General features: G+C 49.3%; 1 protein-coding gene across 4 annotated transcripts in view; it reads left to right on the top strand.

The window, feature by feature from the left end:
* PEBP4 (phosphatidylethanolamine binding protein 4) overlaps positions 1-26,485 on the top strand; it is a 257,885-nt gene that overhangs the window by 49,954 nt on the left and 181,446 nt on the right. The gene's annotated exons all lie outside the window — the stretch shown is intronic.

Here is a 26,485-nt window from a genome sequence, read left to right as displayed (position 1 = left end):
TTTGCTGGGAGATGATTGGCACCATCTTGTTCTGGAAGCTTCCCTTGGCTTGGGGATGCGATAAACCTGGGGAAGGGCGCTGGGGAGTGGGAAACGGGGCTGCAGCTGCTGGGAAAGCTGCTCCAGTGTCCTGGTCAATGTCTCTTTCTTCCTTGACTCTAGGCTGAGCCCCCAAAGTGTCAGGGGTGGAGGGTGACCCTCGCTTTGTCTGCGTGTTTTAGTCAGAGGTGCCAGTGTCAACCTAGGCACAAGGACTGTGATGTGTCCAGGACTCGGGCCACGAAGGCGTGGAGACAGAAGGGTCATGGTCTGGATGTGACCACATGGGCACTGCGGTCAGCTTTCTGGTCCCCTGTGTTCACCGTGGCAGGGAGAGTCCACAGAGGGCTCCTCCCTTCTGTTGGCCCAGCCTGGGGGCTGTCAACACAGGTATACCTAGATAACAGGCTCTAGGGTGGGGAGCTGCACAGACTACTAGGAAGCAGAGGGGAAGATTTTTCTTTCTTCTTTTTTTTTTTTTTCTCTGGCAGCACCTCAGGGCTTGCAGGATCTTGTTTCTCCGACCAGGGATCAACCCCGGGGCCCCAGCAGTGAGAGTGCTGAGTCCTAACCTCTGGACTGCCAGGGAATGCCCGAGATTTTTCTTTCTTTAACTGCCTTTCACTATCAGGGAACAAATAAGTGGCGATATGTCTCAATTTATGAGGCTGAGAACATGAAGAACATGAATAGCCTTTGACAGGCTATTGTGTTTGTCACCGTGACAAACATCCTTTCCTCTGGGAGGCTAAAAGCAAGCAAGTCATGAAGAGGCCTTCTGGGTGTCCTCTCCCTCAATCCTCCCAAGCCTGGCACACATGCACACGCATGCACATGCACGCGCACACACGCACACGTCAGCCCTCCCCACCGGAAACCCTTGGGCTGGGTCACACCCCTGGACAGGCAGGACAAGCAGAGGAAACGTAAGCCTCGGTGATTGTAACTCAGGACAGGAGCAGGGCAGGAGCCTAATCCTCTAGGGAAGAGTATAACGCTGTCCCATGGGACAAGACTCTCGCCTTCACCCTTAATTCACTTGTTCTTAAGGAGTGAAGAGTTTGGACCAAATACTTTCACGGTCCAATGACTGTCCCAAGAGGGAGTCTAAGCCGAGATCCATCCCATGTGATATTGCTACAGATGTCCACTAGATGGCAGTGTAGACTTTCCTGAGTACCTGGTGCCCTTAAGAGAGATGTTTAAAGCCAGTTTGGGAAGCTTTTGCATTTGATCCGGTCTAGTTGGTACTGATTGTCCTGGGGTATGGACACAAAACGCAGAGAAGATAGCACCCCCTCCAGATACTGAAATCTCCTATCCTGTCTCAGCTCAGAGGTGGGGCAGGGGAGAAAACCTGGAGATTTATGAAGGATGCAGAGCTGAGGTTAAGAAATCCAAGGAGGGCAGAGATTTCACAAAGGACGTCTTGGTCAGAGCGGTGGAAAGAAAGAAAAAGTCGTATTCTACTGCTATAGAACTAAAGTTTATGGAAATTTGCCCTTTGAGAAGGCAGGTTCAGCTAGAGTATCAAAAGCTTCCATTTATCGTGTGGTACTTACTTTATGTTGGAGACTATTCATGTGTCGTTTCATTTTATGTGCTCATCAAGTTAAGTATTTCTTTAGTCAAGACTGTTAGTAGCAAGTGACAAAAATCAACTCAAACTGGCTTGTGCCAAAAAAGAGGGAAGGTATTACTGGTTCACAAACTGAAAACTCCAGGGAATACTTCAGGCATGGCTGGATCCAGGTGCTCAAACAATGTCACCAGGAATCTATCTGTCCCTTTTCTCTACTTTTTTTCTGTGCTCGTTTTTTATGTAAATAGACTCTTTCCTTGTGGTGCCAAAGATGACCTCATCATCTTCAGAGTTATGTTTTACTAGTTTATTAACCCACTGGCAATAGATTGACCCCATCCAACCATTAAAGGTCCCAAGACTTGTCCTGTTTGGATTACATGACCATCCCTGACCCAAACAGTGATGCTGGGCAGCCCCACTTAGTCTACAAGGGCTGAGAGCAGAAGAGGATGGTTCCCCCAAAGGAGAATCAAGGTGCAGTTTATCAGAAGGGGGAAAAGATGTTGGGTAGGAAAAACAAGAGAAGGTGCAGGGCCCCTCAAAAGTGGGGGCGGGGGAGCCTGAGTCCTTAGTAACAGAGAAGAAAATGAAGGCATTTCCTCTGGGACAGGGCTTGATGGAAAAAGCAAGAGGTTGGTGACTGGCTATGTGGGGACAGTGCCTTGCTTCAAAGGGGATTAAAACAATGCCACCAAAGCAGCAGCTGCCAGTGGACATGCCCAGGGAGCCCCCCCACCGAGCAAGCCCCGAAGCCCTGGAAGGAGGGGCCCAGAGGTCAGGGGACAGCGTCTCTGTGCCCAGCAGGGGTCTTCCTGCCTGCACACCATTGCTCAGGCCACTTCCCCAGACTTGGACCCTGTACTCTGGGACACCCTGCCCCTACCAAGATGCTTCCTCCTCCAAGAAGCCTTCCCTGACTGCCTCCCTCTGGGTCCCACCCCCATCTCAGTCAGGTCTCTTCTTTCTCCAAGCGTTTTTCCCCGACTCTCCAAACCCAGTGTTTACTTGCCTCTGTCTCGTGTTGCTTATTCATATCTCCCATAGCGTCAACCAGTTTATAAGCTCTAGGAAAGCAAGACCATGTGTTGTATTTCTTTGAACCACCCACAGTCCCTACCAGCATCGCAGACCCCGTGTTGGCTGACTGGGTGGCCAGGTGGCCGAATGAATGAATGAAGGAGTGCACGAACGGCAGGTGGACGGACGCCTCCTGGAGGGGGAGCTCTGAGGTGTGTGAGCCCAGTGGTTTGCACCTTAAGCTGCTGGGTGTCCTGGCGCCTCTGCAGAACGCCGGGTCAGCACTAGTCTCTCCTCCGCCAGGGTGGATGGGGTCTGGGGTGGGTAGGAGGAAGCAGAGAGAGAAGAGGAAGTCAGGTGGACTCCCAAGAAGGCAAAATAGTGCAGGAAAATGTGGATGGTCCTGGTGCCGACAGCCGCTGAGGGCTGAGAGAGGTGCTGAGGTAAGAGGAAGCTCTTCTCCCCTGGTGCTGTGACAAACATTAAGAGGCAAACATCTCAAAACGCATCCCTTCTCAAGCCAGTGAAGACTGAAAGGCCCTCGAGAAGCTTCTTAACTGGGGCTTATTCTTCACCTTGAATTTAACCCGCTGGAATCCTTTTGAAGGGAAGAAATTGCTGTTACGTGGGGAACGTGCATTGCATTAGAAGGAAGGAACGCAGACCACAGCTGTCCTTCCTGCGGTCCCTCGGCTTTCCAGTCAGACTCGGCTCAGCCCTATTCTCCTCCCCAGAAAGCTGGTGACCCTGAGTGTCCTCCTCCCGGGCTGGGCAGGCACGTCCCCATGTCACCCTGGGCCTGCAGCATCTCTGTGGCTGCCTTTTGGGGACCACCTCCCTGCCCTTGGCAGCCCAAGGTAGAGACACAAGGCTGGGCACAAATCTTATAGAGCCCTGGAAATCTGGAGACGTCCACGTGTGGTAGAGTCACAGACGCTCCTCCATGAAAGAGACCTCGGAGCTCCCCGGCCCACCTCCCATCCTTCTTTTTACGCACAGAGAGAAAAATGGGAGCTGCTGCTGTCATGAAATAGTTAGCAGAGGCAGGACACAGGGTGCCGACACGCAGGGTAGTTCTGGTCAGAGCAGCCCCTGATGGGTGAGGCAGGCCCACCCGGCTCGTTCAGGAAAAGATGCCGAGAGGGAGCGTGCACACGCGCTGGGGCAGCTAAGTGCACTTGCTCCTGGGACAGCCACCGACACGCAATATGGTGCTGGGGATGTGAAATGATTCACTAACAAATGCTGATGGAACACACAGGCACCCTCTTAGTGCTGGAGATTCAAAGATAAAGGGCACCGTCACGGAGCTCCCAAGTCTAAGGTGGGGAGACAGACAGGTGGACAGATAGCAGGGACGCGGTGTCAGTGCTTCAGGACAGGAACCTCAGGGGTACCACGAGGGCCAGGAGCGGCCTCCAGGAGGGGGTGACCCCAAGCTGACCTGTGCTCGTGACTAGGCAGGGGATAGACAGGGGAGCAGGGCTGTCCAGGTGTGGGATGAGGCTCCAGAGAGGGCAGGACCACGCTCTGAGGGGCCACAGATGCTGGTTCGTGGGCCCTGGCGTGGAGTCTGAATTTTATTGTGAAGCCAGACTGGGGAAGGGGCGTCACCGTTCAATTTTTAGACTGGTGGATGTGATCAGATTAGCAATTCAGGAAGGTCACTTGGGTAGGTCACTGAGGTGCCGGTGGGAGGATGGAAGAAAGGTGAGGCTGGAGTCAGGGAGAGCACCTGCTGAAACAAGGGCGATGGCATGGACCGGGGCCTGAGCTTGAGGGTGTAAAGGAGGTCGAATCCATGGAGCTTGGTGACTGTGGAGGAACGGGGATTGCAGGGAAGGAGAGAGTTGGGATGACCCTTGGGTTTCTGCGGCAGGCAGGTGGGTGGCTAAGGGTTAAGCTGAGCATGTAATTCATCCACTGAAACGACGTTTCTGAGAGTGAACGGGGAGGTACTGTTAATAATCGGGACGAAGGGTGTGATTGGGAACTCTCCCTCATACTGGTGCTGTCCCCAAGCAAGGGACACAGGAGAAGGCCTGGATCTACAGGGACCACGGGCAGCGGCAGCAGCTTTGCATCTCTGAATCTGAGGCCCCTACGTGCACCCAGTACGCGGATCAACAGCCTGATGCTGGGAAGAAAAGGCAGGGCTGGAGGCCTAGCTTTGGCATCCAGGGGTTGGGGGTGGGGGGTGGATTCTTCAAGGTAGCCAGGCTCCTTGGGGAGAAGATACGGAGAGGCCAGAATCGGCCAGCCCACAGAGGTCGGGTCAGAGAGGCAAGGGAGAGGCTGCTGCAGGGCCGGGCTGGGGAAGAGCCGTCGGATTTGCCAAATTCCCTGGCGCTGCTCTCGAGCGAGGGGGAGAGGAGTTTCAGGACAGTGAGCCTGGGAAAAAGGTAAAGTCAGGACACGATAAGGAGTTTACTGGCGGGGGTTCACCAACGTGCTAGTGAGGCTTTAGGGAAGAACTGACGAGGTGTAACTGTAACCCAGTGCCTGGCAGTGGACAGGAGCATAATAAATGGTACAGGTTGTCATATGATAAGAGGCTGCTTTGTAGTCTGAAGGGCAAAAGACACAGAAGAAGGGTTTGGGCTTCTGGAGGCTCTGGAAGGAGCCAGTGCGGTGGTACCAGAGACGGGGGCTGACAGGTGGAGCCAGGCCAGGAAGGCAGGTGAGGAGAGCACCCCGCACCCAGGCAAGGACGCATACGTGGAAGAGAGCCCGCTCCCATGTCATTTTAACCTTCCTCCTCGGTCAAAGGCTGCTAAAATCACCCAGCTGTGTCCCACCCCAGCCCAGGCCAGTCCACCATCTGTTATGGGGGCACCTCCAGCCACAACAGGACCAGGTAGGAGAGGAGTGACGCTTATCACCACCTCTAGCCTTTGCAGACAGATTTTGAGGCCGTAGAGAAACTTCCCATCCAGGATTTCACACAGTCCTCCTAGCAACGTTGGGAGCTAGGCAAAGTAGGGATTATCCCCACAACTACAGGACGGGGGATGCTGCCCAAGGTCAAGGTCACGCTCACCCAAGCTGGGGAGTGGAAGAACCAGCCCTAGATGGCAGGTTTCCTGCCTTCCAGTTTCGCTGCTCTTTCACCTTCGAAATGTTGCCTCTCCAATTTACCCCAGCTCCTGGAGAATTGGCCCCGATGTCCAGACTCGGGGTGTCATGCATGTATCCGTTCCCTGGTGCAGATCCTGTCCCTCTACCGGACACTGTCACAGGAGCCAGGGACACACACAAAAACAAATCCCCACCCTGCCCACAAAGGGCCTCTCGTAATGGTGAGAACGCGAGTCGCTGTCATTGTTAAGAGGATGACGGGAGAAGCACTTGTGTGGCTAATGTTTTGCTCCCAGGTGCCTTCGTGAGGGAGCTTCCTGGCCTTGATGTTCAGTTCCAGTCCTCTGTATCCCCCGCCACCTTTCCTGTCGTTATACCCTCTGCTCCAGGGTTTACAGAACCTCTGGTCAGACCTTTCAATAAAGCCACCTGTTCCCAGTCTACAGGGATGTTCCTCAGAGCACAGGCAAAAAGGGCGTTTGTTCAGTAATTGTTCGGTGATGTCGGCTGAGAGCTTCCAGTCAAGTGCTGGGGAAATGGGTTCCAGATGTTTTTCAGATCAAATAATGTTTCTTTGAAAAAACTTTGTGGGCTCTTCCACCGAGGGGGCAGATGGGGCCTGAAAGGCAAGTCCAGTAGGTTTGCATCCTGGTTTAAAGAAAAAAGGTCATTCAGCCAGTGTGTGTTTTGGAGGGGTGGAGCGGGGGTTGCCGTATGATTGGGGTCTGTCCCCGGCGGTCTGCTGGGAACGTGAGCAGAGGCTTCTTGGATTTTAAGTAGCTGCCCGGCCTCTATCGGAGCCGTTTAGAGGGACAAACACTTGAACTTTGAATACTGCAGCGACTCCTTATTTTTTTTTTTTTAACAATTTTATTGATTGATTGATTGGCTGTGTTAGGTCTTCGTTGCGGTGTGCGGGCTTCTCATTGTGGTGGCTTCTCTTGTTGCGGAGCACGGGCTCTAGAGCACGCAGGCTTCAGTAGATACCGCGCGTGAGCTCAGTAGTTGTGGCTCGTGGGCTCTAGGGCGCAGGCTCAGTAGTTGTGGCTCATGGGCCCAGCCACTCCACGGCATACGGGATCTTCCCGGACCAGGGCACGAACCCGTGTCCCCTGCATTGGCAGGTGGATTCTTAACCACTGCGCCACCAGGGAAGCCCTGCAGCGACTTTTTGCCTCCTTTGGCTGGAGTTCTGGGAAAGCCTGTGAGGAATTTTAAATGAGTAATAATGTCCTTTATTGTTTGTTAACACTTGAGGACTTGGGGGTGAGGGGGGAGAGGAGGAGGTGGGGAGGGCCTCTGCTGGCAGAGCAGCTGCTGGGACAAGGTACCCACTGCAGTCTGAGCCCTCCTGGGGGCAAGGGCTGGGGTAGGGGCTGGGGGCCGGCGGGGCAGTTGTCATGCCTTCTGGACTTTGAGGGTCTCTCTCCATCACCAGGGAACTCCTGACGCCCCGCCAGCACGCAGCTTTTTTTAGAGCCCATCTGGCCGCTAACCATGACCACATGGGACTGGCAGAGTGAGCGTGGTTGTCTCTGCTTTACAGATGCAGAAACAACAGCTCAAGGGAAATTATATGTCTGTTTCATTTTTAATACTTTATTTTTTAGAGCAGTTTTAGGTTCACAGCAAAAGTGAGTGGAAATTACAGAGACTTCCCCCAGAAAGCCTCGCCTACTATCAACATCCCCCGTCAGAGTGGTACCTTTGTTACAACTGATGAACCTACGCTGATACATCATGATCACCCAACGTCCATAGTTTACATTAGGGTTCATTCTTGGTATTGGACATTCTATGGGTTGGACAAATGTATAACAACAAGTATCCACCATTACAGCATCATATAGAGTGTTTTCACTGCCCTAAAAATCCCCCACGCTCTGCCTTTTCATCCCACCCTCTTCCCTAACCCCTGGTAACCGCTGACCTTTTTATTGTCTGCCTATTCCAGAATGTCATATAGTTGGAATCACACAGTATGTAGGCTTTTGGGATTAATAGCCTAGGCTACCACCTGGGGCTCCAGTTCTAGCACCTTCTTCACCGTGCAAGGTTTGGTAACGCTGTCTATCTTTCCCCAAGCCAGTGGCCAGTTGTCCTGTGGCTTAGCTTCCCTCCTGGGAATTCTGCTTTTCTTAACTGGATGCTTAGGAGCGGACAGAACCCACCTACGCCTGCCCGTGGTGTCAATTTCAGCGTTCTCACCACTTGTTTTCTTGTCCGTCTCTCCAGCTACAAGGTAAACTCCCTGCGGGCAGAGACCTTTGTATGCTTGAGAGACAGGCAAGAAAATACAGGCAACTCCCTGGGCATGAGATTCATGCTCCGATGTGGAGCTAAGTGCAGGGTGCTGGGGGCAGGGTTGTCTCTCAGTAACAAGAATGTGTTACAATTTTCAAAGCCCCTTCCCTGTCCTGAAGGTCCTTATCTCTGATCAGTCCTGAGAGGTGGGCCAGGCAGGGGTCTCTGCCCACGGTGGGGAGCCCGAGGCCTCATCTGAGTATCATCACAACCTTGTGGACATCGGTTTGCTCTCACACACAGAGATGTTAAGTGATGAGACCAGAGCCCGGATGCTCTGGCCCCTGTACCGTGCTCTTTCCCGTGCCCCCTCCATCCCGATGGTCCCGAGTATACAGTCCGTCTTGACATTTACTGACCGTCTTCCACGCAGCCAGACTGTGTGCTGAGTGCTTTATGGACATTATCACACTAAAACCTTACAACTACCAGCACAGTGGGGATAATTACCTTCATTTTACAGGTCAGGAAACTGAGGCCCAGAAAGATTCCATAGCTCATGAGCAGCAGTCAGGATTTTAACCCAGGTCTGTGTGGGTTCCAAAGCTCGTACCCTGACCGTACCACAGCACCGCCACCTAAGTTGTAGAGGGCAACCTGCAGTGCACCCCAAATGGCCTGAGCTGTTTCCCGACTGCCAACAGGCTCCAGGTCCAGGAAGAAACCAGTTCCTAAACCAACACAGGGAAGAAGTGGGTTGCGGAGTTCCTCTTGTTCATCAGCCCTCATGGGCTGATGGAGACCCAGCAATGTCAAGTGACTTAGCAAAGGGACAGGTTGGGGGGTGGGGGCGTGCAGAAGTGTGAACAAATCAGGGCCCATTTCCTCCCCACCTGCAGGTCTGTACCACTAATCCAAGGTAGAGTCAGGAGAATCCATCGGACGTTCTAATTGCTGGCCACGTCGGGAATGCAGAGATCCTTGACGCGCCCTTAGAGGCAGGCGACGCCCGGAGGGCCAGGAGGGAGCAGGGCCAGGCCCGGCTGGTAGGCGTGGCTCTCCAGGCCCAGCTGGTTGGAAGGCGATGGCCTCCTCTACCTCCTGGAGCTGCAATTGCAAGAGCCGACACCAGGGGGAGATAGGCAACCGTCATCCTGCCCCGTCGGGGTGAGCGGGCTGGGTGGCCAGGGTCTCGGACACAGGAAGGCAATGGCCAGGGCTGTGGGACGGTGAAGACCTGCCTGGTAATGGAGAAACAGAGGGTCCCTGACTTGGGTTGAGTGTGCACGTCTCTGCACCCCTTGCTCACCTCTCCTTTGCCAGCTGGCTGTGGAAATGCCCTTCTATTCAAATACAAATATGCCTGGACTGGAATTCCTTACACTAGGGGCCATGAACTTGAAATGCCCTTAGGGGCCAGGCCCCTACTGAGGTGGGTGAAACAGCTGCTTAGAAGGCAAGGAGGAGGGCACAGGCAGACCTGCACGCAGAGAATGCCCCTCACATCCCACCTGGTAGTAAAAAGTTGTTTTAAATCGTGTTGGTGGCCCTCTGTTCATCCCGTTTTGCTGGCCTGCAGACTTGACCCGCGGAGTAGGAAGAGTCTGGCGGGACTGGAAGCTGCTGGGTGTGGGAGCTGACTCCCTGGTTCACAGATGCCCGGAGCCCCGAGGGCTGGTATGAGAAGCATCCAGGGCTCTGGCTTTGCACAGACCTTGTCTTACATCCTAGTTGATTGCTCATAACGCCGTGACCTTGAGCAAGTTACTTCTTCTCTCTGAGATTCCTTTTCCTCACCTTAAAATGGGTGTAAGATCCATTTCTGGTAATATGAGCGATCCGTCATCAATCCTAAGCTTCCCTATTTATTTATTTATTTATTTTTGGCTGCGTTGGGTCTTCGTTGCTGCGCACTGGCTTTCTCTAGTTGCGGCAAGCAGGGGCTACTCTTCGTTGTGGTGCTCTAGGCACACGGGCTTCAGTAGTTGTGGCTCGCGGGCTGTAGAGCACAGGCTCAGTAGTTGTGGCGCACGGGCTTAGTTGCTCTGTGGCATGTGGGATCTTCCTGGACCGGGGCTCGAACCCGTGTCCCCTGCATTGGCAGGCGGATTCTTCACCACTGTGCCACCAGGGAAGTCCCAATCCTAAACTTTCTTGGCCCATCAGCAGCATTTGGTCTGGCTGGTCTCCTCCTCCTCGTGGTTTCTGGAACCCACACACTCCAGATCTGCCTTCTCCATTTCTAGTTCTTCACTTCTCGGTCCCCTCTGCTGGGTTCTCCTCCCGCCAGCCTCTCCATGCAGGATACCCCAGGCCTCAGGGTTTGGTTTTCTTGTCATCTTTATCTACACTTTCCCCCTCTGTGGTCTCATCCAGTGTCATGACTGTAAAATGTCATCTGTATGTATGCTGTCCTACTCACATGGCCACTGGGGTGACTGATGGACATGCTCACAGGCAACACGTCCAACCCCAGTGCCCAGTCTCTACCCTCCCACAAACCCACACCATCTGCCGTCTTCCCCATCTCGGCGAAGCGCTGCCCCAGCCTCCCAGCTGTGTCGGCCAGACATCCTGGCGTCATCAGTGACTGCTTCTTCTCTCCCACCATACATCCAACCCACCAGGGAACGCTCTTGTCTTCACTTTCAGAATCTATCCGGTCGCCGACCACTTCTCTCCTCCACCGTTAACACCCTGGCCAGAGCCACCTCCTTCTACCTGGATTATTGCAACAGCCTCGTAACTGGTCTCCAACCCACCACACCTGCCCCAAATGCCCAGCGTACCCTCAACAGAGCAACCAGAGCGAGCCTTTACATCTCCAGTTCAGATCAGTTCACTCCTCTGCTCAAAATCCTTCCATTTCTCCTTAGGTCACCAGAGTGAGAGCCAAAGAGCTCACAGTGGCTTACAAGACCCCATATGACCTGGCCCATTGTCACCCCTCTGACCTCGATCCTGTCATTTTTGCTTTGCTCACTGGCTCCAGGCCTCCTGGCATCCCATCTGCCCCTTTTTTTTAAAATGAATTTATTTTTTTAATTTATTTAATTTTGGCTGCGTTGGGTCTTCATCGCTGCGCACAGGCTTTCTCTAGTTGCAGCGAGCGGGTGCTACTCTTCATTGCTGTGCTCAGGCTTCTCTTGTTGTGAAGCACGGGCTCTCGGTGCATGGGCTTCAGTAGTTGTGGCACACGGGCTCAGTAGTTGTGGCTTGCGGGCTTAGTTGCTCAGCGGCATGTGGGATCTTCCCGGACCAGGACTCAAACCTGTGCCCCCTGCCTTGGCAGGCGGATTCTTAACCACTGCGCCACCAGGAAAGCCCTTCCTTCTTGACCACAGCAGCTATGCTTGAGGGCCTCTGCATGGTGGTTCCCTCTGCTGGAGTCTGTCCTCCCCTCACATAGTCATGGGGCACATCCTCACCTCCTTCCAGCTCTGCTTAAATGTCATCTTCTCAAGGAGGCCTCCCCAACCCCGGCCCCGGCACCCCGAGCCTCCTTATCCCTCTCTACTTCTTTCCATCGTATTTATCACCTTCTAAGCTACACACAGTTTCCTTAGTTATTATGTTTATGTGTTTGTTTTGCCTATTCCTGCCTCCACCCCACAGCTGGATATAAGCTCCATGAGGGCAAGAATCTTTGGTTTATTTGCTGATGTATCCCAAGCACTAGAACAGTCTCTACCACATAGTAGACACTTAATAAATACTTGTTGAATGAAGATTATTGAATGATGATTACGAGAGAACACGTATGTAAAGGCTGTCGGTGCCAACGCAGGAAGCATTCAGTAAAGGATGATGGTGATGGTGGTGGTGGTAGTTATAATAATCTTCTCCAACGCCCAGGTGACTAGTGCATCCTGCAACGTGAAAGCTGAGGCAGGGCAGTGACTGGAAGACATGGGATACAAGGCAGAGGGTTGTGAGGTTTTTTAGGGGTTTAAGGAGAGATAACAGAGAGCAGGAGATGGGAGGGAAATATTTTATCCCTCGTTGGAAAGGAATAGACCACCATGGCTGGACACAGCGGTATGCAGAGACTAGACCCTAGTAAACCTGTGGAATGAATGAATAAATGCCTTGCCTTGTCGGCACATGCAGAGATGACTTCAGTAACTGGGCAAACAGCCTTGGCAAAAAGTTTTGGGCGCTGAATTGAAATAGGGACAATGGAAGGAAGGCAGTTATCTCCTGAGGCTGGACAGAGGGGGCGCTGTCTGCAGCAGCATCTTCCCAGATGGCGTCCGAAGTTAACCACCCTCTGCTTGGGATCACAGCATCCTGCCTGGTACTCACTGACTCTTGGGGCCCTTTGGGTGATTGGACTGAAGAGAAGGTCCACATCTCTGGGGAGCTGAAGTCCCAGGTTCCCTCTCCCCCACCCCCACCCCCACCCCCTGTACCTCTTCTTCATGCAAACCTGGTATTTGGTGAAATGCAATGCCAGCAAGACTGCCTTCAGTTCTTGCAAGTAGAGTGATGGTTAATTTCAGGTTTGGAATCTACTCCCTTGATTTCTAACGTGCTAAGGATGAAGCTGCTCGCCAGCTCTCCATGCATCTGGCACCCCCCCCCATCCTCCACCTCCCCATCTCAGATGGGAAACAAAGCCACGTGAGGTGTACCTTTTTCAGTGTGTAGTCGTGGAACAGCTATTTCCTCCTCCCTGTTCATTTCTTCCATTCACTAGCAAAAACCAAGACTCCATGGAAAGGTGCCTGCAAGGCTGAGATCTCCTGAAAGGCAGGAGCAGCAGGTCAATTCCTGCATCTCCCTGGCAACCATCTCTAACCTGGCCCTGCAGACTCCAGCCTCAGGACCATTAGACAAGAAAATGCGGAACCGCACCTGTGTAAGAAATCCAGGCGTTTTAGAGCAGTCAGTGTGAAATCAAAACCACAGAGCCATAAAATGGCTAGAAAAGCAACATACAGTTAAATATGTATCGGATTTCAGGTTAGAGAAGGTCTGCCTGGGCATAAAAATCTAAAGATAACGTCATAAAGGAAAAGAAGGATGGATGTGAGTTACAACAATATTTGAAACTTCTGCACTTTAAAAAATGCCATAAACAAAATAAAAATCCAACGACAAACTGAGAGAACATATGTGCCATAAATATGGTAAAGGATTACTATCTTTATGCATAAAGAGCTCTTATAAATCAATAAGAAGAAGATGAACACCGCATAGGAAAAGGAGGCAAAGGATGTTAATGGGTGATTATAGACAGAAGAAAGTTCATTAAAAATGTGAGAGGAGGGCTTCCCTGGTGGCGCAGTGGTTGAGAGTCCGCCTGCCGATGCAGGAGACGCGGGTTCGTGCCCCGGTCCGGGAGCATCCCACGTGCCACTGAGCGGCTGGGCCCGTTAGCCATGGCCGCTGAGCCCGCGCGTCTGGAGCCTGTGCTCCGCAACGGGAGAGGCCACAACAGTGAGAGGCCCGCGTACCGCAAAAAAAAAAAGTAATAGTAATAATTTTTTTTTAAAGTGAGGGGAAAGCTTAATTCCGTTTATAATTCAAAGAAATGTAATTTTTTAAAATGGTATAGACTTTATTTAAAACTTACCAAATTTGAACTTTGGATTTTTTTTTTTTTAAGGAGAGTATACATTACAGGAAGAAGTCCAACTTGCCCCAACATTTCTGGAGGGGATTTAATAATGCATATTAGAATTATTTACATCTTCATTGCGTTTGAACGATAATTTTAGTTCTATGAATTTATCCTAATCTGATTAATGAGACACACACAAATTGATGTAAAAGGATGTTCATTGTAGTGTTATTGAAAATAGTGAAAGAAAAAAGGAAAATCATCTAAAAAGCTCAACAATAGATTGGTTAAATAGAATATGTTCTATCCATATGAAAAAATACCATGTAGCTATTAAAAATCATGTTCTCAGGGAATATTTAAGGCTATTGGAAAGTCTTTCAATATGTTTTTAAGTGAAAGAAACCAAATGATAAAACAGTAATTTCACTATAGTCCCAATTTTCAAAAATTATATCTTTTTATGCATGCATGCAAAAAAAAAAAAAGAAAAAAAACTAGACGAATGAAGAATACATCAAAATGTTAACATTGGAGTGCTCCGAGTGGTGGGATTAAGGGTAATTTTTATTTTCTCCTTTACACTTGTCTGTAATTTCCGTATGTTCTCCAGTGAATGTGTATTACTGTAATGATAACGGAAACAGTGCTATTTGGGGAGAGGAAAGAAGTGAACGCTAAGAGGAAAAGGCTTCAGCTACCCAAATGGTCTGAGTGCTGGTTGCTGTGGAAACTGTAACTTTCAATTGCCCAACTTTTTGTGAATTACTTCCCTGCTCTGCAGGGTTAGTGCTAGGGCTGGATTCAGTGTTATCAGGGCAGGCGTGGGCATGCGTCCGGGGGGTGGGGTGGGGTGGGGTGGTAAAACTGAGGGGCGCTGCCTCAGGCAAAGGCCCACAGGAGGACCCGCGGGTTCATTCTGGCTCCTCTCCCCTTCCACGTATGGAGGGATCTTGTGTCCCCCGGGGGATGCCTGGGCACAAGCTGCCCCATGCACAGATCAGCTAGGGAACCAAGAAGAAGCCCACTGCTTCTCTGAAAGGGTTCCCCCAGTGCCTTGTGGAGTACTGATGGCTCTAATTAATCAGCCTTTCACCACTCCCAGCCTGGCACTTAAGGATGGGGTCCCAGCAGTGGCGTGGGGAGGTGGGGCAAACAGCTGATACAGCTGCGTCTCAGAGACAGTTCGCTGAAGTGAGGCATCTAAGCAAAATCCCAGCTCCAGTTTGAGCCTCGACCCTGTGCCGTCTTGCCTGCCTTCTCTTTACCCCCTGGAGAGCAATCCCTGCTCTGAAGGGGAGCCGGGGATGAAGCACTAGCCCCAGGGCCTTTCAGGAAGCTGCCCGGGGGGGCTGGGTACCCCGAGTGCAAAGGCACTTTCAGATGCCTATTCTCGGAACACGAATGTCTCGCTGCCATTTGTGAATCCTGCTCCGAGCTCTAGGGTGTGGAGAACTGGTTGATTTATAGATCGAGGCAGCCACAAGTTGGAATTTTAAAAAGCAATGTGTCCTTTGAGCAGGAGCCCGGGCTGGGGGCTTTGCAGGCTGTCGCTTTGTCCCAGGGACCAGATGGAACTTGTTTTTCTGTTCACTTGGGGGTTTAACCCTTCGTGCACTCCCTCCCGTACAGCCCCACTCAGGAGTCGCTGCCTTTGGGGCAAGGAGTCAGCTATGAGACAGAATCCACGCATCTGAGCCTCCAAGACATTTATTGGATATGCCCTCATCTTTTCAATCCCCTGCCTTGGCCGGATTATTTTGTTTTATTTAGCACAGTGACATGTGCCAGGCGCTGTTCTAAGCGCTTTAGAAATACTAACCCATTTACTTTTCACAATCATTATTATCCCAGTCTTACAGATGAGTAAACTGAGGCACAGATAGGTTAAGCAACTTGCCCAAGGTCACACAGCTGGTGAGTGACGAAGCTGGGATTTGAAGCCCAGCTGTCTGGTTCCCAAATTTGTGTGTTTCAGCACAAAATCATGGCTGCCTCTCAGATAGCGGGCAAATGGACTCTGCTCTTAACAGTTCGGAGTTCCTGGGGTGATTCTTCCCACTTAAGCTATGAGAATGTAAGGCACCATCAGCGTGAGATGAAATCCAAGTCCCAGGCGTTTGTGCCTGAGATATCACTGCCATCCTGGGTCTGTCTCACCTGATGCTCCTTCAGGCTCGTCACCTGATTCTCCCTATTGATGAGGTCCGTGCGGCGTAAAGAGAGAGGTCCAGTGTTCAATGCCCTCCTCCACTCCACCCGCAGCCTGTGTGAACCCAGTGGGATCCAGGGTCCCTGAGTTTGGAACTTCTGTTCTGCTGGAAAAACTTTGTGTCGTATATAGTTTTCCTCCAGCAGGGGTCCTGGGGTCTGCCTTTGGTCAAGTTCTCTTGCCTATTTATGGAGCAAAACCCACAGGGCTCTGCGAACATTTGTAAAATATTGGAACCCCAGGCAGGCAGACGGAACTGTTCCTTACCCTAGGGAAGTCAACACGGTTCTTTGTCCCTTCTGTACAGGGAAAGGTGTTGGACAGAGACCGGGGCTGTGACAGCGGTGGTCAGAATTGGGTGTCCACGGCACCCAGGCTGCACAGGGAGAGGCTGCAGCCTGGGGAGAGGGTAAGAAGGCATCAGGTGGGGCTTGTTACCTCCTCACCGAGGTCACGAGTGCCCGCGGGAACACTGTGTATCATGCCAGGGGACCCGGAGAACTTGGAGTGGTTTACTCAGGAAATGACGTGGGACTTGGAGTCATTTGAAAAAAATGGCACTGCAATGATACCATGCTGGAAGTGAGCTGTTCTTTCTAAGCTCACCTTCTGGATAATTGAACCTTGCCCGTTGACATACTCCAACTTCTTATTTTAATCGTTTTGTATGGCAGTCTCTCTAAAATAGATTACATACAACCCTGCCTTCTTAAACAATCTAACGAATAGAGCTTAACCTCGGTTAAATGATTCCATGTCATCCTTGTAAACATCTGTCACAGCCGGTGCCCTTGCTTCCTATGGCCGCTTCTTCAGTGTGGTAGCAGGAGTTGCTGAGTCATGTTGTAGCAGGGCTTCCGGGGACTTCTAGCGGCTAAGGCCACGCCCCTGTGGGCAGGTCCAGCCTGGCCCTGGGCGGAGGTAGCCCTGATGATAAGTCCTCTAAGACAGGGAATCAGAACCCTGGAGGCTGCCTCAGGGGCCCCCGGTGTTTTCTACCACTGTGCTTCTGACACCAAATGCGGGGTTTTAAACACACGGACAGCTAGCTCTCCGTCTCTCCAACATGGAGCCCTACAGTTCAACTCAGTTCTCAGCAAACTACCCAGACTTAGTATCGGACTCCACAGGTTAAGGGCTCAGTCCCACAAGACCATCCCCTACTTCAGACGTTCATCACGAGTATTGGTGCCAAGGGTACCCACACTTCTCTCCGACTCGGCTAAAGAATTACGGTCCCCACTACACATTCCCTTTCAAGTTCAATAATTTGCTAGGAGAGCTCACAGAACTCAGGAAAGCAGTTTTCCTACTATTACCAATTTATTATAAAGGATACAACTCAAGGAACAGCCCAATGGAAGAGATTCATAGAGCAAGGCATGGGGGCAGGGGTTACAGGGGGCATCCGTGGCCTCCTCCGGAGCAGCGCCCTCCCAGCACCTTAAAGTGCTCACCAACTCAGGAGTTCTCCAAATCCCATCACTTAGGGTTTTCATGGAGGTTTCATTACAAAGGCATGATTGATTAAGTCGTTGGACATTGGTGATTGACTCAATCTCCACCTCTCCCCTCCTTGGAGGTCTGGGGTTGGGGCTGAAAGTTCTAACCCTCTAATCATGCCTTTGGTCTTTCTGGGACCAGTCCCCATCCTGAAGTTATCTAGCATCTTCCCCCCCCTTCCCCCCCCAAACCAGTCACCTCATTAACACACAAAAGACATTCTTAATCACTCTGGAGATTCCAAGGGTCTTAGGAGCTCTGTGCCAGGAACCAAGGATAAAGACCAAATATATGTTTCCTATTATGGTACAGTTGTGTTTGACAGTGTAGGGAGTGGATGGGTGGTATTGCAGATGACTTTATATGAAGTTAGGCAAGACCAAGAGGGGACTCATCCCTCTCCAGGGGTCGCAAGCTGCTGATAAACATGACACACTCCCTCCAAGGGCACAGGCAACACCAAGAGGGCACAGAGAGTCAGTTAACTTCACAGCTGAAGGCCCTGAACCTAGGACTATGCTGGCACCTGGCAGGTGCCTGATCGATAGTTACTGATTGCATAATTGACAAGCAAATGGCTATTTTGCACCAGTCACCTGGTTTCACGTTAATGTCTTCATCAGCTTCCCTTTTGCTGTCCCTGAGTCTTCAGTGAATCTGTGATGCATTGCTCTTTTCACAGTGGTACTGAGAACAGAAGCTTCAGTTCTGTGTCTGCGCTCTGCCCTCACTGTAGAGGTGGAACGTGCCCAGAACAGGGGCTCAGAAAGAAGAACAAGAATCTTGAGGAACAGGAGTCTGAGATGCTTGTGGTCCAGCTGCCCTACCCAACACAGAGTTTCTTTTTTCTGGAGACAGTTCTGCCTTAGGAATATAGGTTTTTATTTTCATAAGGAAGGTAGACTTTTTTTTTTTTTTTTTTCTGGTAAGCAGGCCTCTCACTGTTGTGGCCTCTCCCGTTGCGGAGCACAGGCTCAGCGGCCATGGCTCACGGGTGCAGCCACTCCGCGGCATGTGGGATCTTCCCGGACCGGGGCACGAACCCGTGTCCCCTGCATCGGCAGGCGGACTCTCAACCACTGCGCCACCAGGGAAGCCCCAGACTTTTTTTTTTAGATCACTCACAAGTGATAGCTGTGGAGATCAAAGAAATTTGTAAGGTTATTTGTTTCTACACAAAACCACCCAACACTGCTAAAATTACTTTTAAAATTTATTTTCCTCCTGTCATCTGTTATTTCTTGCTCCTGTCAAAGATGATTGGTATCCTTATGTCCCTTCTGATCTGCAGCAGGATGGGAAAACTGATAACCAAACAGGTTAGAATTATTTCTGAACCAAGAGTAAACAGGCTCAAAGTGAGAATGTGAGTCAAGTGCCTGAGTTTTCGCCTACAAGCCCCGTGACATATATGAGATGCTTCTGGGTGTATTTTTTCGGAGCCGGGGGTGGGGGGAGGTGTTCAGGAAAGCAGCACAGGGGGGTCAGAGCATGAGCTCGAGGTCTAGAAAGACAGATGTGAGTTCAGATTCCAGTTCTGTATCCAACTACCTTCACTAGTTTCTCAACTTCTTAGCCTTACTTCCCTCATCTGTGAAAGCGGATGATAATATCTACTTTGAGAGGATTAAAGAGGAAAATGGTCAAAGGAACCAATTTGAGTGCAGAGAACTTTCCCACAGTAGGCGCTCGGCCTTCCCTTTCTGATGTTCTGCCGTGTTCTGGACACTTGGGGTTGTGGGAGAGGTGACTTCCCGAGAAGTTGTTTTTATTGTCTGTCACATTTAAAGAGCCTATTATACATTGTGTGTTCCTCATCCTTGTCTCATAACGGTCCCCTGGGCCTGGCACAACCTGTACCATGATCCCCAATTTGCAGATGAGAAAGCTGAAGCCGAGAGAAGTTAAGGATTTTGCCCAAGGTCACACGGGCAGGGGGGGATGGAGCCCCCACCAGAAGCCCGCTCTCCTGGCCTTCTGCTTTCTCTGTGCCTCACCCCTCCTGTTGTCACAGGTTCCCCCTCCACGTTCTTGACTTCCTCACGTGCAACGTTGGCTAATAAAACCTTCCTGGCCTTCCCTGCTGTCTCTCGGGGTCCAAGATGGTTTAGCTGTTGTCCCAGGCCCCAGGTGCTTCAAAAGATGTGGTGCCCATGAAAGCTCTTTGAAAAAAGTAAAAGCGGTACACATGTGAATTCTGCCATTTTTCTGCTATCTTTTAATCCCTTTCTAATGACATTGGGTAGGTGAAATGCCTGACAGCCCTCTTCCCTCCATCCCCTCTATCCCTTCCCCCAACCCCAGGGGACAAACAACCAGGAGTCAGAGCAGCTTTTCCAAGAGGACTGACGCTCCATAGAATCCACAGTCCCGGGGGCTGAGCATCAGGCCATACACAGCAGGGCACACCCAGAAAACCTTCCCGAGGAGGAAGCTAACAAGCACTTTTTTTTTTTTTTTTAACCACCTGTAAAAGCAAGTCTTCCTCATGCCTGGGCTTTTCAGAATTAATGGTTTTGAAGGCTCAGCCATCTCCTGTGAGCACTTCAGGCCCCTCAGACCAGGACATGAGCTGAGTGAGCCCTGCTCTGTCATCCCAGGGCCGAGACTCCCCAGGAAGGGGCTGGCTCTTGCCCAAAGGGGACGGGTTGGGCTGGGGACAGGTAAGGGTGGGGGATTGATGGCCAAATGCCCAGCAGCCGGTGGCTCTGTAGGTCTGCGTCCAGCTTGCTGAGGGCAGCTTTTCCCTCCAGAGAGCAGGGCGTGATAAGAGCTAACTGGTCAGGTGCAGTCCTAAGTTCTTCAAGTACCATCATCCTTTAATCTTCCCAGCAATGCTGTGAGGTGGGTGCTATTATCATCCCCATCTTCCAGATGAGGATACAGGTGTGTAGCTGGCCCCAGGTGCTGAGCTTCAGGGCTGGTCTTCAAGCCCACAGGTGATCTGGCCCCAGAGGCTATGTATTAACCACCACAATTCACTGATTGTCTAGGACAGTGGACTGTAATTCCAAGCCACATTCCCTCCAGGGGAAACATCCACTGGAGGGACTAGCAAAGTGAGACTTGGGTTCAGTTTCCCTGCCTCATCTAGTTTCCATGGTGAGGCCTGTCCCTCTCTGTCTTCCTCAGCTCCTCCACTCTGGAGGGTAAGGGAGCCTCCTCAGGGCTCAGCCCCTCAAAATTCACCCCTTTATTACCAGCAGGGCTCTCCAGCCTGCCCTGCCGTCCATCCTGGCTGCTGTATTTCAATCACAGATTTTCTCTTACAAGCAGTGTCTCATCTACCCCAGACCCTTGAGAAAGACTTAGTAACTCCAGAGGAGACAGAAAAGAGGCAAAGAGGACCTAACAGACATCCCAGGGGCCCACTCTTGCCTCCTCCTGGGAAGGCAGAGCATGAGGGAAACATCTGATTCTCTTGGGTAAGAACATCAATTTTTGTCTTTCAAAACTTACCCTAAACCACAGGTTATAGCACTTTGGTTGAGGTTCTTCATATTAGATTGAGCTGTTTGATGACTGGGAGGATACGTACCATTTTCTGAGATGGTGTCTTAGTCAGCTCAGGCTGCCATGACAAAATACCATAGACTGGGTGACCTGAACAACAGAAGTATATTCCCACAGTTCTGCAGGTTGGGAAGTCCAAGATCAAGGTGCTAGCCAGTTCAGTCTCTGGTGAGACTTTTCTTGTCTTTTCTTGTAGACAGCTGCTTTTTCTCTGTGTCCTCACATGGAGAAGAAGGAGAGAAGAGAGAGCAAGTTCTCTGGAGTCTCTTCTCATAAGGGCACAAATCCCATCATGAGGGGCCCACCCTCACGACCTCATCTAAACGTAATCACCTCCCAAAGGCCCTACTTCCAAATACCATCACATTGGGAATCAAGGGCTTCAACATATGGATTTGGGGTGGCCACAAACATTCAGTCCACAGCAAATTGGAAAGACTAAGGGAAGAGCATGTTTAGGGGATGGGTGCAAAACTCGGGCCATCTGATCTGAACATGCTGAGTTTGAGGCGTTATCAGACATCCGGGGAGAGATGTTGAGCGAGTTTTTATACAGAAGAGTTTGATGTTCAAAAGAGAGGTCCAGGGCTTCCCTGGTGGCGCAGTGGTTGAGAGTCCGCCTGCCGATGCAGGGGACACGGGTTCGTGGCCCGGTCCGGGAAGATCCCACATGCCGCGGAGCGGCTGGGCCCGTGAGCCTTGGCCGCTGAGCCTGCACGTCCGGAGCCTGTGCTCCGCAACAGGAGAGGCCACAACAGTGAGAGGCCCGCGTACTGCAAAAAAAAAAAAAAAAGGTCCAGGCTGGAGATAGAACTGGAGTTGAAACTTACGTCTCCAAACCACAGTTTTCTCAATTATAAAATGGGATGATGAGTAATACCCATCTCATAGGGTTTTTGTAAGGTTTGACGTAGAAAAACAAAATGCCTTGTGATGTTTCTATGCATGCTAAAACCAGAGAGCTAATTCTCGGAAGTTAAACGGCAGAGATGAGCCTGGCGAAAATTACGACATAGTTTGTCTTTGGTACCTCGGTCCTCCACGAATCGTGCCCTTCCCCTCATCTTTTTTCCCCCTTAGACATGTCAGCATCCTCTTTCTTCTCCAACCCACCCCCATCTATGTCTGTTCTTCTCAAACACATCACATCACAGTGTGGTGACTGATAGCAGCTTAAAATGTTATCTGCCTCAAGGGATTTTGCATGCTAAAAGGCTGAACCGGTCTTAAATTTAAAGAAGAAAGAGAAAGAAAAGGAGAAGGGTGGGGAGGGCTGTATTTTCTCAATTAGCGGAAAAATGTAGTCTTTACTCAGTATTAATTTTTTCCCCATACTTTTTATAGTCTTTCTTAAATCTTTTCCCTTCCCTATTAATGTCTACATTAAGCCTTTATAATATATGTATTTTTTAGTATATGTAGTATGCTTGATACTTGATTTAGCTATATATTTGTTTATACCTATCCGTGTATAAAGATTATCTATCTATCTATTGATCTATCATGTGTATATGGAGAGAGAGAAACAGAGAACCATCATATGCTATGCATCAATATAAGTTGAGAACTACTGAGCTAAAGAAAAGAGACACTAATGGTGGGGTTTTAGGCATCATATATCAGGCGGTGAGATGGATTGAGGCTTCTGACACCTCTGAAATTCTGTCCTGCCATAAACTGTCACTTCCTAAGTTCAGTGTAATTCTGGTTCTACCAATGAGCAAATTAGATTGGGAGAGTCTTAATCATTGCTGACCCTCAGCTTGAACAAGCAGAGAGAAGCCAAGGACAGGTAGACAAAATGAGAAATGAAATAGGTGATGTGGTTTTCTAGATATCCAGAACTGGAAAAATCTTACTGGACTAAATGTCAGGAAAGTTAATGTAGAAATGCATCTGATTCGGCCCCAAGAAACCCATGGAGAGAGGGGTGGAAGGAAACTGATCATTTGGATGATGAAGGGAGATCAGAAGAGACTCAACTTGGATGGAGGGTACTTGAACCCCAGTAATATCCCTGCTGAACATTGCAACCATCAGGTGTAAATAAGCCATTGGGGTGAGAATTCACAGGTAAGGAGAGGCAAAACTCCAAAAACAAGTACAGAATTCCTGGTTACTAATGGATGTTAGCCCTGACCCATGCATTGCTCTAGCTCAGACCTTCATTATACCACACTCAGGTTATGACTCAGCTCCCTGTCTCTTCTCCCAGATTAATACATCTTCCTCTGGGCTCCCACATTACTCTACATCCTAAGAGCATTTATCTCACTCCACATCAGGATGTGGTGTTTTGGAATCATGTCTCTTCTCCCCAACTACGTCACTAGCAACTTCCAGGGAGCTGTCTCACATCACACATCAGCCCTGCCCCAGGACCAAGGAAGCACCGGGTAGGCAGTAATTGGGAGCTCAGGCAAGCAGGATGGCATGAAGCAATCTGCCCATGGGAAGCAGGGTCCATGCCACTAGGCTGGGCTCGGGGCTAGGTCTCATCCCCTACGAGACAATCTTGCAAAAAGGCAGAACCTTCATCAAGGAAAACTAGATAGGTTACTGAAATGGACCTTAGGATGATCTTATCAGCAAATTGGACATAGCAGATGAAAGAATCAGTGAACTTGAAATAGATCAATAGAAATTATCTAAACACACATAAAGAGAGAAAAGAAGAGGCAGAGCAGAGCGTCCAAGAATTGTGGGACAATAGAAAATGCTCTAACGTACATGTAGTTGGGGTCCCAGAAGAAGAAAGGAACAGAACAGGGCAGAAGAAATATTTGAAGAGAGAATGGCCAATACATATTTTAAGTAATGAAAGGCAACAAACCGTAGATTCAAGAAGCTCACACAACTGTAATCAAGATTAAACAAACAAACAAAATACCAAACACCTAGACGTATCACGATCAAACTGCTAAACACCAAAGATAAAGAGAAATTCTCAAAATTCTGAAGACAGCCAAAGAAAAAAATAAGGCTGGCATTCCCCTCACCAAAGTATTTCTAAATACTCATGAAGGAAAGATGTTCTCAGGCGACAGAGTTAGGGAGTACACGAGGGGGGCAAATGTGTTAACCTATGCCAACATTTCTGTAGTTCTCTACGTATTTAGATTCTTTCCTTTATATTATGTCAAGGAACTCCTGTCACCTCAATCTCATTTAGTGTAGGATACCACTGAGTTCAGATGTCATCATATAACCCACTGAGCAAACAGAACCACCCCCGGATGATAGAGCTAACTTTGGATCTAGAATCCATATTGATCAATCTGGCCCAGTCTAAGATTATCTTCTTTTCTCTCTGATCTAGTATCTTTCCCACGTATATTTCTCAGATTTCTGGCAATAAATAGAAGAAAACAAATGACAATTATTTTTGTGCGGAAGTCTGCTGTTTCGGGATCAGACTTTGTACCTCTCCATGGGACATGCTGAAATCTGACTCTAGAATAGGTTGTGAGCAATGAGGGTTGTCAGTGTGAGCATCAAGAACAGGTATTCTGTCGCAAGGCAAGATCAGCCTTATCAGACAGAGAGAAGGGGTAGCTTCTGCTGGAAGGGGAGGTGCAGTGGGGTCTGAGGTTCAGCCATCTGAATCATGCATCCCACTTCAGAAGGTCCCAACCTTTCCCAGTCAGTGCTCTCTCCCATAAGAGACCTGAACTGAACTTAGGCTGTAATTCGGCAACCTGCAGGGTCAGTTTCCATTTCTGATCCCTATTTTGTTGGTCCTGAAGCTGCAGGCTACTTGAAGATAACCCACATCTCACTGATGTAGCACTCTGGGTTGTTGTTTTTTTCCCCCCCAAAGGTTCTTTCAGGTTAGTCATAAGTGTTCCCTGCTCTTCTGATTGTGCCTTGAGTCAAGAATTTAATCCCCAAGTTTGTTATTTTTTTCTTTAATCTCTCTACTTCAGGCAGAAGAAGCCATCTTACGCCACTGTCTTTATATTCATTAATGCCAACATAATCAACTAACATGCAACTCTGCCAAACTCTTATCTTTAACAGACATTTTATTCTAAGCAACCACATTTGACAATTAAGAATCTTTCACTACTGTAGATATCATGGGCTACCAGTGTCACATTTTACATTGGTAATCTCTTCCCCCATCTTCATCTCTGATTTTAAGCAATTTGCTATCATGTACTTTGGTGTCATTTATGTCATGTTGCTTTTGCTCGGAGTTTCTTTTACTGAGCTTCTTGGATCTGTGGGTTTATAGTTTGCATCAAATTTAGAAATTTTTCAACTATTATTTCTCCTAATATTTTTTTCTGCCTCCCTCCTGCTTTCAGGAACTCCAATTACATCTGTATTTCGCTACTTGAAGATGCCCCAGGGCTAACTGATGTGCCATTCTGGATTTTTTCCCCCAGCCTTTTTTAGTCTCTGTTTTTCATTTTGGATAGTTTCTATTGCTGTGTCTTTAAGCTCACTAATATGTTATTCAGTGTGGCTAAGCCTCTGTTAATTCCATTGAGTATATTTTTCATCTCAGACGTTGTACTTTTTTTTTAGCCCTTCCAAATCAATTTGGAGTTTAAAAAAAATATGTTCCATCAATTTGGAGTTTTAAAAAATATGTTCCATCTCTCTTGGGATATTTAAGCATCCCTACCTTCTTGAACGTATGGAATATAGTTATAATAATTTTTCATGTTTACTACTTCTATCTGTGTCATATCTGGGTCTGCTTCTATTGTTTGATTTTTGTCCTTGTTTTGCTTCTTTGCATGCCTGGTAATTTTTTTTTTAGGTGCTAGACATTGTAAATTTTTACTTTGTTGGGTATGAAATATTTTTTATATTCTTGTAATTATTCTTGAGTGTTGTTCTGGGGTGTAGCTGGGTTCACTGAAAATAGACTGATCCTTTTGAGGCTTGCTTTTAAGCTTTGTTAGTGGGGGACCAGAGCAGCCTTTTTCTAGGATTAATTTTGCTCTACTGCTGTGTATTCTACTACCCCATGAATTGTAAGGCTTCTTTTTTTTTTTTTTTTTTTTTTAATCTGGCTGGTGGGAATGCAAACTGTTCTTAGCCCTGTGTGAGCCCTGAAGATGTTCTTTTGGGAGTTCTTTGCTTGGACGTACATAGTTTCCTCACATCAGTACTCCACTGAAGACTCAAGGAGGACTCTCTGCAACTTCCAGAAATCTCTGCACAGCTCTCTCTCTCTCTGTGTCCTGTGAATTCTGGGCACCTTGACCTCCTTGGACCCCCAGCCCTATCTCTTCGATGCAGAATGACTGTCAGACTCCACCTGGGTTCCCCTTCCCTGCACTGCAGCCTGGAAACTCTGTTCAGGCCGTAAGCGGGGGTAATCGTAAGATTCTCCTCATTTGTTTTCCCTGTCTCACTGATCACTGTCCTGCACTGCCTGCTGTTCAAAGCCCGAAAACCACTGTTGCGCATATTTTGTTCCATTTTTTAGTTGTCTCAGGTGGTAGGGTAAATCTGGTTCCTGTTACGCCATCTTGGCTGGAAGCAGAAGACTTTTACCTGTCTTCAGACTAGACCAGACAGATGACCAACCCCAAATATGAGGGTCTACTGCCTGCAACCTCTTCTAGTTCCAAAACACTACATCAGTCAGTGCTGAGTTGTGGAAAACTGAAACCACACTCTAGCTATTTTAAGCAGGGAAGTACTTACTACAGGAAATTGGGTGCTTACAAAATTTTTAGATGGGCTGAGGAGTGGGCTCTAGTTTCAG

This window comes from Phocoena sinus, chromosome 6 (assembly GCF_008692025.1).
Source record: "Phocoena sinus isolate mPhoSin1 chromosome 6, mPhoSin1.pri, whole genome shotgun sequence".
Classification (NCBI taxonomy): Eukaryota; Metazoa; Chordata; class Mammalia; order Artiodactyla; family Phocoenidae; genus Phocoena; species Phocoena sinus.
This window is presented reverse-complemented; position numbering and strand designations above follow the sequence as displayed.